Here is a 10,489-nt window from a genome sequence, read left to right on the forward strand (position 1 = left end):
ACAAGCAAGACTAGACGTAGTGTTAATGAATGCATATTAGATGACAAAGCTATAAAACACAGAAGTGATTATTATTATCAACAGAATGTTTATTTTTAAGAATAAGAATGAAAAGTGTGAATAGGTAGGGTAATGAAAATGTTTGCTCTTGATCTGGCTCATTCATTTGTGTCACATTTTTTTTCAAAATTAAATAATTTTTTTAAAGTTATGCAGAAAGGGAAATAATTATATTTTACCATGTGGCTTAGATCTGAATATTATACATACATTATAACATGATAATGTAACATGATAATATTTACCAATATATTAATCTGGAAAAAATTAGAATATAACTCTATGAAGAGAATGGGGGCCAAGAATATGTATTTGTGTGTTCAGGGAAGGGAATTAAAGAAAAGTAAGTCCTTAGCTTCCTTAGTGCAAAATCAACAGATAATACCTAAAATTGAGAAAACCAGAAGTAGCAATACAAGCATGTTATTTAGAGATATGGAGATAAACAAAAAAGATATTCTAGAAAAACAAAAAATTACTACCTCTGGAAGAGAAGAAATTAAGAGCCAGAGACAAGTGTTATAGACCTAATGGACTCTTTAAATTATGTTCATATCAGGCAGAAAAGGCCAGGTTATGATGTGATAACAAGCAATCTTCAACCTTGGACACAGAGCAAAAGCAAGAAGTAAACTTTTTCTGATTAAGGTTATTGAAATATACAAATTTAAGATTATTGACTTATATGAATATCTTTAAACTTAGTTGTATTGTATGTTTCAAGATGGCCACAGCAAGATCTCTCGTTCCACATGTTCTTCTCTTAATGTGATATTGCCACTCTTTCTACAGGGTCTGTGGGCCTCTGTTCCCCTTGATTCTGGGTGAGACTATGACTACAGCCTATAACAACTGGCCAAAACTCACACAAGAAGGAAACAATCTGAATGGGATCACCTAATATTACAGAAATCGAATCAATAATTAGTAACCTTCAACACAGACAGCGGCATGCACAGATGGATACACTGGTGAATTCAATAAAATACATAATTTAGAAATAACCAATTCTCTACAATTTATTCCAGGACAGAGGCAAAGGGAATGCTTTCTGACTTATTTTATGAGACCAGCTCTACCCTTATACCAAAACCACACAGAGATATTACAAGAAAAGAAAACTACAGACCGTTATGTCTTGGAAGCAACATATGGCCTTCATTAGGAGTGGGATAAATGGCCTTCAGTAGGAGTGGGATAAATAAAATGGGGTACATCCAGACAATGGAATATTATTCAGCATTAAAATGAAGTGACCTATCAAGCCATGAAAAGACACAGAAAGGAAGCTTGAATGTATATTACCAAGGGAAAGAAAATAATCAGGATAGGCTAATTACTTACTGTATGATCCCAACTACATGACATTCTGAAAAAGCCTATGGGACAGTAAAATATTCAGCGGTTGCCAGTAACTGGGGGAAAGGGGTGAGGTGAATAGGCAGAGAATTTTTAGGGCAATGAAAAATTGCCCTAAAAAAATTGCCCTATAGCATCTGTATGATGCTATAATGATGGAATCATGTCATTAAACATTTGCCCAAACCCATAGAAAGTACAAAGTACAGGGATTCCCTTGTATCTCAGTCGGTAAAGAACCTACCTGCAATGCAGGAGACCTGGGTTCAATTCCTGGGTTGGGAAAATCCCCTGGAGAAGGAAATGGCAGCCCACTCAAGTATTCTTGCCTAGAAAATTCCATGGGCAGAGGAGCCTGGAGGGGCTACAGGCCATGAGTTTGCAAAGAGTCAGACACAACTTGGCAACTAAACCACCAATAGAAAGTACAACACCAAGAATGAACTTTAATATAAACTGTGGACTTTGGGCAATTATTGTATGTCATGTAGATTCATCAGCTGTAAAAATGTACCACTCTTGTGGGGATGTTGATAATAGGGAGGCTTGGTTTGTGGATAGGCTGAGGTTATGCAGGAAATCTCTTAATTTTGATTAAGAGATTTTAATAAAATCTCTTCCTCTTAATTTTGTTGTGAAATTAAAATGCTCTAAAATAAACAGTCTTTAAAAAAGCAAACAAATATGTCATAAAAGGTAGCTAATTTTAAAGTAATAAATTCATTTATTACAATACAAACCCTCTCTCATGATATTTTAAAATATCTAGTTAGAAGAAACCATTCTAAAACACGGCAAAATTTCTGCCATTCAGTGTTCCTTCTTTAGGTGATAATCCAAACATTATTTTCTGAGAGTTCATTCTTGTCATCCTACTTAGTTATAACTGGATCTGACAAACACTTTAGTCACTCTGAAGATCCCTTGAGTTTCAGGTGTATTCCCAGTAACCCTCATGAAGAAGCTGTGCTCTGCTGTGTGCTTAGTCGCTCAGTCGTGTCCTACTATTTGCAGCCCCATGGACTGTAGCCCACCAGGCTTCTCTGTTCATGGGATTCTCCAGGCAAGAATACTGGAGTGGGCTGCTGCCGGGAGCCGACATATTGCATATTGAGTGCATATTGCATATTGCATATTGAGTGCAGCACTTTCCATAGCATCATCTTTCAGGATCTGGAATAGTTCAACTAGAATTCTATCACTGCCGGGAGCCATCGTGAGGAGCTCCACCCATGACAAAGGTCACGAGGAAGGAGCCTCAGCATACGCAAAGGCGGGATTGAGCCTCAGGAGTCCCCCTGGAAATTCTCGAGCATCTACCCCCCAAAACCAGAGTCTGCCTACTTTCTGCTTTGTGTTTTCACCTACACCTCTGACTTTACGGGGGCTGTCCCCCACTACCTCTCTCTGAAAAAAGAGTTAACTTACAGCTCCAGTTAATAAAGTTCCTGGGTGTGATAGTGTTTCAACCTACAAATTCCTTTGGAAGTCCTCTAGCCTGCCTGAATAGGTTTTTCTGGCCACATGTGATTGCTCAGAGCCTCCCAACTGTGAGAGGCATGAGATGTTCTAAACCGTCTAAAAATTGTATTGGTGAAGGGATTTTCACTTGTTGGGCCAATGTTTGCTGCTAAGTCTCCATATCCCTTACCTGCTGTGTCCCTGGCAGTGTATTGATTAATATAATTGGTGTAAGTAGTAGCTTTAATGTTTGTAACCTGGGACCCTTGAGTTAATTCTTTTTCTTGTTACAGCCCACCACACCTTTGCTCTGTAGGAACGCAACTTTATCTAATGCTTTTGGAGGGTGGCTCCTGACCAATCACCTTTAGAGAAAAATAAGTTTTCTGAAGAAAGGGTCTTAAAATGTTAACAGGCCTCCAGGCCAGAAGATGATGCAAATCACCTAAGCTTTTGCATATGATAAGTTTGCAGGAAGAAAGCCTGGCTTGCTGCATGACTCTACCGCTTCCCCCATTATCCTCTATGCATAACTTAAGGTATAAAAACTACTTTGGAAAATAAAGTGCGGGCCTTGTTCACCAAAACTTGGTCTCCCCATGTCGTTCTTTCTCTCACCTTTTGGCTGAATTATTCAGCCTCTTTTCTCCACTGAATTTCCTCACTGAGCTATCCTTATTCTATTACTCTTTATATCCTTAATTAAAGTTTAATTAAGCAGTTGTTTCCTGATCCTCGCCGACGCCGTCCCCGCTTCGAATTCCCTGGATCCACCGGGGCTGGACCCCAGCAGGCTGCCATTTCCTACTACAGGGGATCTTCCTGACCCAGGGAAGGAACCTGCATCTCTTGCATCTCCTGAGTCTCCTGCATTTGCAGGGAGGTTCTTTACCACTAGCGTCACCTGGAAACCCTCAAGAAGAAATTTCTAAAATCACCTTAATAATCAGGACCAATCTCATCCATGTCACAGGATCAGACTCATCAGAGCTTTGTTTCTCAGGAACAACCTCCAGAATCACATCATAAAATTGACCTGCTAAGAGAGCTGCTTCTACTTCTGTGGAAATGGTTAATCTATTTAAAAAAAAAAAAAAAAACTTTACTAGTTTTCCCTTTCAAATTCTCTCAGATACCTGAGTTCAAAGACTACTAACTCTCCACATTAATGAAAGCTAAGAGAGCTTTGAAAAATTCTTAAGGAGATGGGAATACCAGACCACCTTACCTGCCTCCTAAGAAATCTGTATGCAGGTCAAGAAGCAACAGTTAGAACCGGACATGGAACAACAGACTGGTTGCAAATTGGAAAAGGAGTACGACAAGGCTGTGTATTGTCACCCTGCTTATTTAACTTATATGCAGAGTACATCATGGAAAATACCGGGCTGGATGAAGCACAAGCTGGAATCAAGATTCCTGGGAGAAATATCAATAACCCCAGATGTGCAGATGACACCATCCTTAAGGCAGAAAGCGAAAAAGAACTGAAGAGTCTCTTAATGAAAGTGAAAGAAGAGAGTGAAAAAGCTGGCTTAAAATTCAACATTCAAAAAACAAAGATCATGGCATCTGGGCCCATCACTTCATAGCAAATAGATGGGGAAACAATGGAAAGTGACAGAATTTACTTTGTAGGGCTCCCAAATCGCTGCAGGTGGTGACTGCAGCCATGCAGTTAAAAAATGCTTACTCCTCGGAAGGAAAGCTATGACCAACTTAGAAAGCATATTAAAAAGCAAAGACATTAATTTGCCGACAAAGATCCATCTAGCCCAAGCTATGGTTTTTCCAGTAGCCATGTATGGATGTGAGAGTTGGACCGTAAAGAAAGCTGGAGCACTGAAGAATTGATGCTTTTGAACTGTGGTGTTGGAGAAGACTCTTGAGAGTCCCTTGGACTGCAATAAGATCAAACCAGTCAATCCTAAAGAAAATCAGTCCTGAACATTCATTGGAAGGACTGATGCTGAAGCTGAAGCTCCAATACTTTGGCCATCTGATGCAAAGAACTGACTCCTTAGAAAAGACCCTGATACTGGGAAAGATTGAAGGCAGGAGGAGAAGGGGACAAAAGAGGTTGAACGGCATCATCGACTCGATGGACGTGAGTTTGAGCAAGCTCCAGGAGTTGGTGATGGACAGAGAAGCCTGGCGTGCTGTAATCCATGGGGTTGCAAAGAGTCAGAAATGACTAAGCGACTAAACTGAAGAGAGCTGTATTTGAAATGCTAAACATTAGAGTGAAAAACTTTAGCAATAGAAATAAACTGTGAAAATAAATAAATCAGTCAATAAAGAGAAATAAGTGCATCTGGTTTTTAAGGAGCAATAGCTACCAGCTAGAACATTTACTCAGTAGTCAAATATTCTCCATAGAAAACAGCAAATAAGTAATTGGATTCTGAGTAACTTCACTAAACAATCTATTCTGTCATCACTTGTATGCTAAAGTCAAATGTCTTATTGATTAATACATTATATAAATTTGGCAAATCTCTGTTGTCTATTCTGTTCACATCAAGAGATTACAAATTTTATTAAAAATGTATTTAGCAAGTCATTTCAGGACCTAACAGGATAAAGTGAATAATGTTTCAGAAAAGTTGATACAACAAGCAATGCATTCCTTTATTTTTATATGTCTGGAAACTTTAATCATATACATAAATGGTTTTAAAATCATATTTAAGTTTATGAATCACATGAACTAACTGTTATTATAACTGACATGAGAATTTAAAATGTGAGTTCTTGCAATAACCATAATGGATCAAAAATACATTCTTCCCTTCTGTATTGAATAAGCAATAGCCACACACACACACACAACTCTACTAATCAGCCCAAAAAACATTAATTTTTCTTAAGTTAACAGAGTCGTAGGGAAATTCAATACTTTTTCTTACTTTTTTCCTTTCTCATGTTCTCCCCCTAAAATGAAAATCTATTGTAGTAAGAGTTAAAGAACACTGAAAAAGCAATCTTGACCATAGAATTTGATAGATTAAGTCTGAATTATTACTTAAACTTCCAGTTGTAAAAACAAATCCCTGCTACAAATTTATCTAGGCTTTTTTTATTATGTGTTTCTCCCACTGCAGGCATAAATATCATTTGAGTCTTTCTGCATGTGTGTCCTTCTTTGATAGATGGCTTAGTACCAAAACCTTTTTATTTTTTCAGAGTAAGCACAATTTCCAAATCCTATGTAGTCTGATAAATATGCTATGAAAGATTGGTCAGCACTGATGCAGACAGCCAAGTTCTGCACCGGGAAGAAAGAAAATAAGGTGATGGAGAAAGAATCTGTCCTCTGTCTCTACCCAGAAACACTAGATATTGTGAATTCTAGGGGCCATGAGCAGCAACTTGCAATTTGAGAATTACTCACACCAGTAGAATATCAATGATGCAGAAAACAAACTGCCTTTGGCTCAGGATTCACTTGTTACCACCATCTATTCCCTGACTCCCATAGAGGAGTGGGAGAAATATAGGAGTTAATGTAAACATATGAATCTGAGCCCTATCTGGCTCCATTATACTTTTAACAGCGAGTGGTTGGCTTCCATATGCAATGAATAAAGAGAAGATTAGTAACTCTCATCAATCCAATTCATCTCCTCCATCTACACAAATTCAACCCTCTAGGTGGAGTCCTGAAGCACCACCAGGACCCTCTATTCAGCCAGAGTAAGGCTGTGGGTACTTGATAAAATTCACCTTTAAAAAATCTTTACAAATGCTTTTTGCTCAGGCTTCCTCTCTACACTCCTTATTCTCTCATCCCAGTCTGATTGTCCTGTTTCCTTCCCATTCTCTCTTACTGGACTCTCCACTTGGAGTGTGACCTAGTTGTTTATCTCACCTGGACCTGATTTCACTCCTGTCCCTTTGTTGTTCAGTTGCTAAGTCATGTCCGACTCTTTGCGACCCCATGGACCACAGCACACCAGGCTCCACTGTCCTTCACTATCCCCTGGAGTTTGCTCAGACTCATGTCCATTGAATCAGTGATGCCCTGTCCCTTAGATACAGCTTTTTAGACCACTGACCATGGTTTCTGGGGTCCCTGTTGCCACGCCAAATCCAGTTCCTATAACTATGATGCCCAACACAAGTCTCAAGAAGAGTTTCAATATTTCCTCAAAGAAAGTACAGAGTACAAGGAGAAAGAAGCAGTCTGTTTCCCTAAGTCAAAGCACCCCTGAGTTAATAATAATGAAAAGTGGAGTTAGATGCTTCACATATGACCTTCATCTGTAATAGGTATTTAGCCTCAGAAGCATAAGACTGCAAAGAAAACAAAAGCATCTTTGAATGGAGGAAAAGTAATACAAAATACATTTTCATTAAACCACTGCTCTCACCAGTGGTAACCTTTTATTGGTCCCTTCATAGAAAATGCTCAAAAATTAATCTCTATAATTAAACTTTTAAAATAAATCTATTTAAAGAGATGCATTAAAATTTAAAATTGCACTTTAAGTAACAACCACGTAACAGCTTAAAAGGAGCTGAATTGGAATTCTATGATCTACATCACACCCGAACCTATAGGGGAGATTTAAAATATGTTCCTAAATTGCATCCCAACCTGCCAAATCAAAATCTCCATGGGTCAAGATAAGAAGTCCTTTTAAAAAGTGGTATTAGCAGGCCCTGAAGGAACCTTTGTCAATCCCTGCTCTAAGAGTGATACTGTAGTTCTCCATTTTATCTTGTGCACCTTGCCTCAAAACTGCCAAAAAAACAAGGAATCGAAATGCCAACCCCAAGGAAATCAAAATGAAAGACTTAACATAAAACTACTGATTTTTATTGACTCTAATTGATCAAAATGTTTTTGATACCTATTTCCCATTTTACAACCTTGTTGTAGTACAATACTTAAGAATGTAAAATTGAGATACCAGTGATCTGGTTCCACTTCAGGCTCAGTCACACCCTAGCTCCATGACACTCAGAAATTCCCTCTGTTCTTCATTTTCCTCAGCTGAAAAACCCAAAAATAATGTTAGTATCTGCTTCACAGAGTCACTGACAAGACCAAATTACTACTGCTGCTGCTGCTAAGTCTCTTCAGTCGTGTCCGACTCTGTGCGACCCCATAGACGGCAGCCCACCAGGCTCCCCCATCCCTGGGATTCTCCAGACAAGAACACTGGAGTGGGTTGCCATTTCCTTCTCCAAAGCATGAAAGTGAAAAGTGAAAGTGAAGTCACTCAGTCGTGTCCGACTCTTAGTGACCCCACGAACTGCAGCCCACCAGGCTCCTCGGTCCATGGGGTTTTCCAGCCAAGAGTACTGGAGTGGGGTGCCATTGCCTTCTCCAGACTAAATTACTAAATACATGCGAATTGCTATAAATAATTCCTAGAATATAGAAAGCATTCAAGAATCTGAGTTATAATTAATATTATTTTCATCATAGCATTGGCGTGGGAGTTAAACAGTTGGAAATATATCAGGTTCAAGTTAATGTATATCAGGCTATAAAATACTGCATATTACTGGGACTTCTCTGGTGGTCTCTGTGGGACAGTGGCAAACAAACAGATCCTCAAAAACAGTCCCATTAGAACTTCTTGGTGGTCCAGTAGCTAAAATTTCCCCTTCTAGTGCAGGAGATGAGGGTTCCATCACTGGTTAGGGAGTTAAGAACCCACAAACCTCACAGCCAGAAAACCAAAACACAAAACAGAAGCATTATTGTTACAAATTCAATAAGGACTTTAAAAATGACTCACATCAAAAAATATTTTAAAAAGCCCAAATGTTGCAAATTACTATTTCCTTTCATAGATATTAAAATGTCTTTCTAGTTTATTGAAACCAAAATGTTCACACACAAAAGTAATGAATAATAATGGAGTACAGCATATATCCCACTTCCGACACATTCTTGTTTGGGCTTCTTGGTGGCGCTAGTATAAAAAACCCACCTGCCAGTACAGGAGACATAAGAGATGCAGGTTCAATCCCTGGGTCAGGAAGATCCCTTGAGGGAGGGCATGGCAACCCACTCCAATATTCTTGCCTGGGAAATCCCATGGACAGAGGAGCCTGGCGGGCTATGGTCTATAGGGTCACAATGAGTCAGACATGACTGAAGCAACTTAGAACACACACATAGCATATTGCTAAGTCACTTCAGTCGTGTCCAACTCTGTGTGACCCCATAGACGGCAGCCCAACCGGCTCTGCCGTCCCTGGGATTCTCCAGGCAAGAACACGGGAGTGGGTTGCCATCTCCTTCTCCATTGTGCGAAAGTGAAAAGTGAAAGTGAAGTCGCTCAGTCGCATCTGACTCGTAGCGACCCCATGGACTGCAGCCCACCAGGCTCCTCCATCCATGGGACTCTCCAGGCAAGAGTACTGGAGTGGCCACATAGCATATACATATACATATATATATATGTATATATACACCCTGTATACTTGTATACTTCCAAGACTAGTAAAATTGAGCACATAATTTTTAAAAAGTAGAGAGCGGTTTTGGTGAATTTATTTTCAAATTGTCTGTTTTGCTCTAGAGAATCTTAATCTCTCAAAAGTAATTCTTGCCCAAGTAAATATGCCCCATGACACATGAATGATAAACACATGAATGATAAATGCATACTATGGAAGATTTTCTTTCCAAAAAACAGTTATCAACTGCTTAAATAAAGTCCCACAGGGAGAAGAATACCATATGCGTGGTCAAGTCCTGTGTTTCTCATTTCTGTCATTTAATTGCTCTGTATTTGTATCTGGCTTTACTGCAGGAAAGTTTGATGCATGGAATTTGCCTCAAAGCTGAGGATAATAGACTCTCTTCTTTCAGATTTATTCTATACAGCACAATTTTCTGGGGGAAAAATGTGTAAAACTGCTTTGTGGCAATATATATGGAATCAAGAGTAAAATAATAAAAAGAAAACATTGTCCAAAGGAAATTTCAGTGACTGAGTGAAACCCTCTGTCAGACATATTTAACTTCATTTAAACTCGCCACTTATTATTTATAGTTTTTCAGAGTATAGATGTGAGTCATGAACCAAAAGTGAATTTATTAAGTAGGGATACTTGAAAGTCATGTACACGTGTCAAAAATGTATTGTGTTAAGAATTGAGGAACCCTACTAACTCTCACCCCTTCAAAAAAAGGCAGGCTACCTGCTATTCTTTTATATTCTCGACCAATTTTGTTATTTTACCCTGTACCTTTTTACAAATGCATAAGTTTTTAAACAAAAGATACAGAATTACAGAAATCTTTCCATCTTAGCATGAAAACGTAGGACTAAAACTGCTTCTCAATCCCAAAAGAATTAACATGGAATACTGATTACTACTAATTTATTTTTTATTCATGTCCTCATTTTTTATTTTAAATTTGTCTTAATTACAATATAAAACATGCTAAAAAGAAACAACAGAAGACATATATACACCAAAAGACATTCCAGAATGCTCAAACCAGTGCTACTCAACATAGCACTAAATGAGAAATTATCCAAATCTCTAGAAACAAGAGAATGGATAAATTAATTCTCACATATTCATACACTGAGATACTAAAGATCAATGAAAACAATCAGAAAAATCAAAACATGAT

This window comes from Bubalus kerabau, chromosome 12 (genome assembly GCF_029407905.1).
Source record: "Bubalus kerabau isolate K-KA32 ecotype Philippines breed swamp buffalo chromosome 12, PCC_UOA_SB_1v2, whole genome shotgun sequence".
Classification (NCBI taxonomy): Eukaryota; Metazoa; Chordata; class Mammalia; order Artiodactyla; family Bovidae; genus Bubalus; species Bubalus kerabau.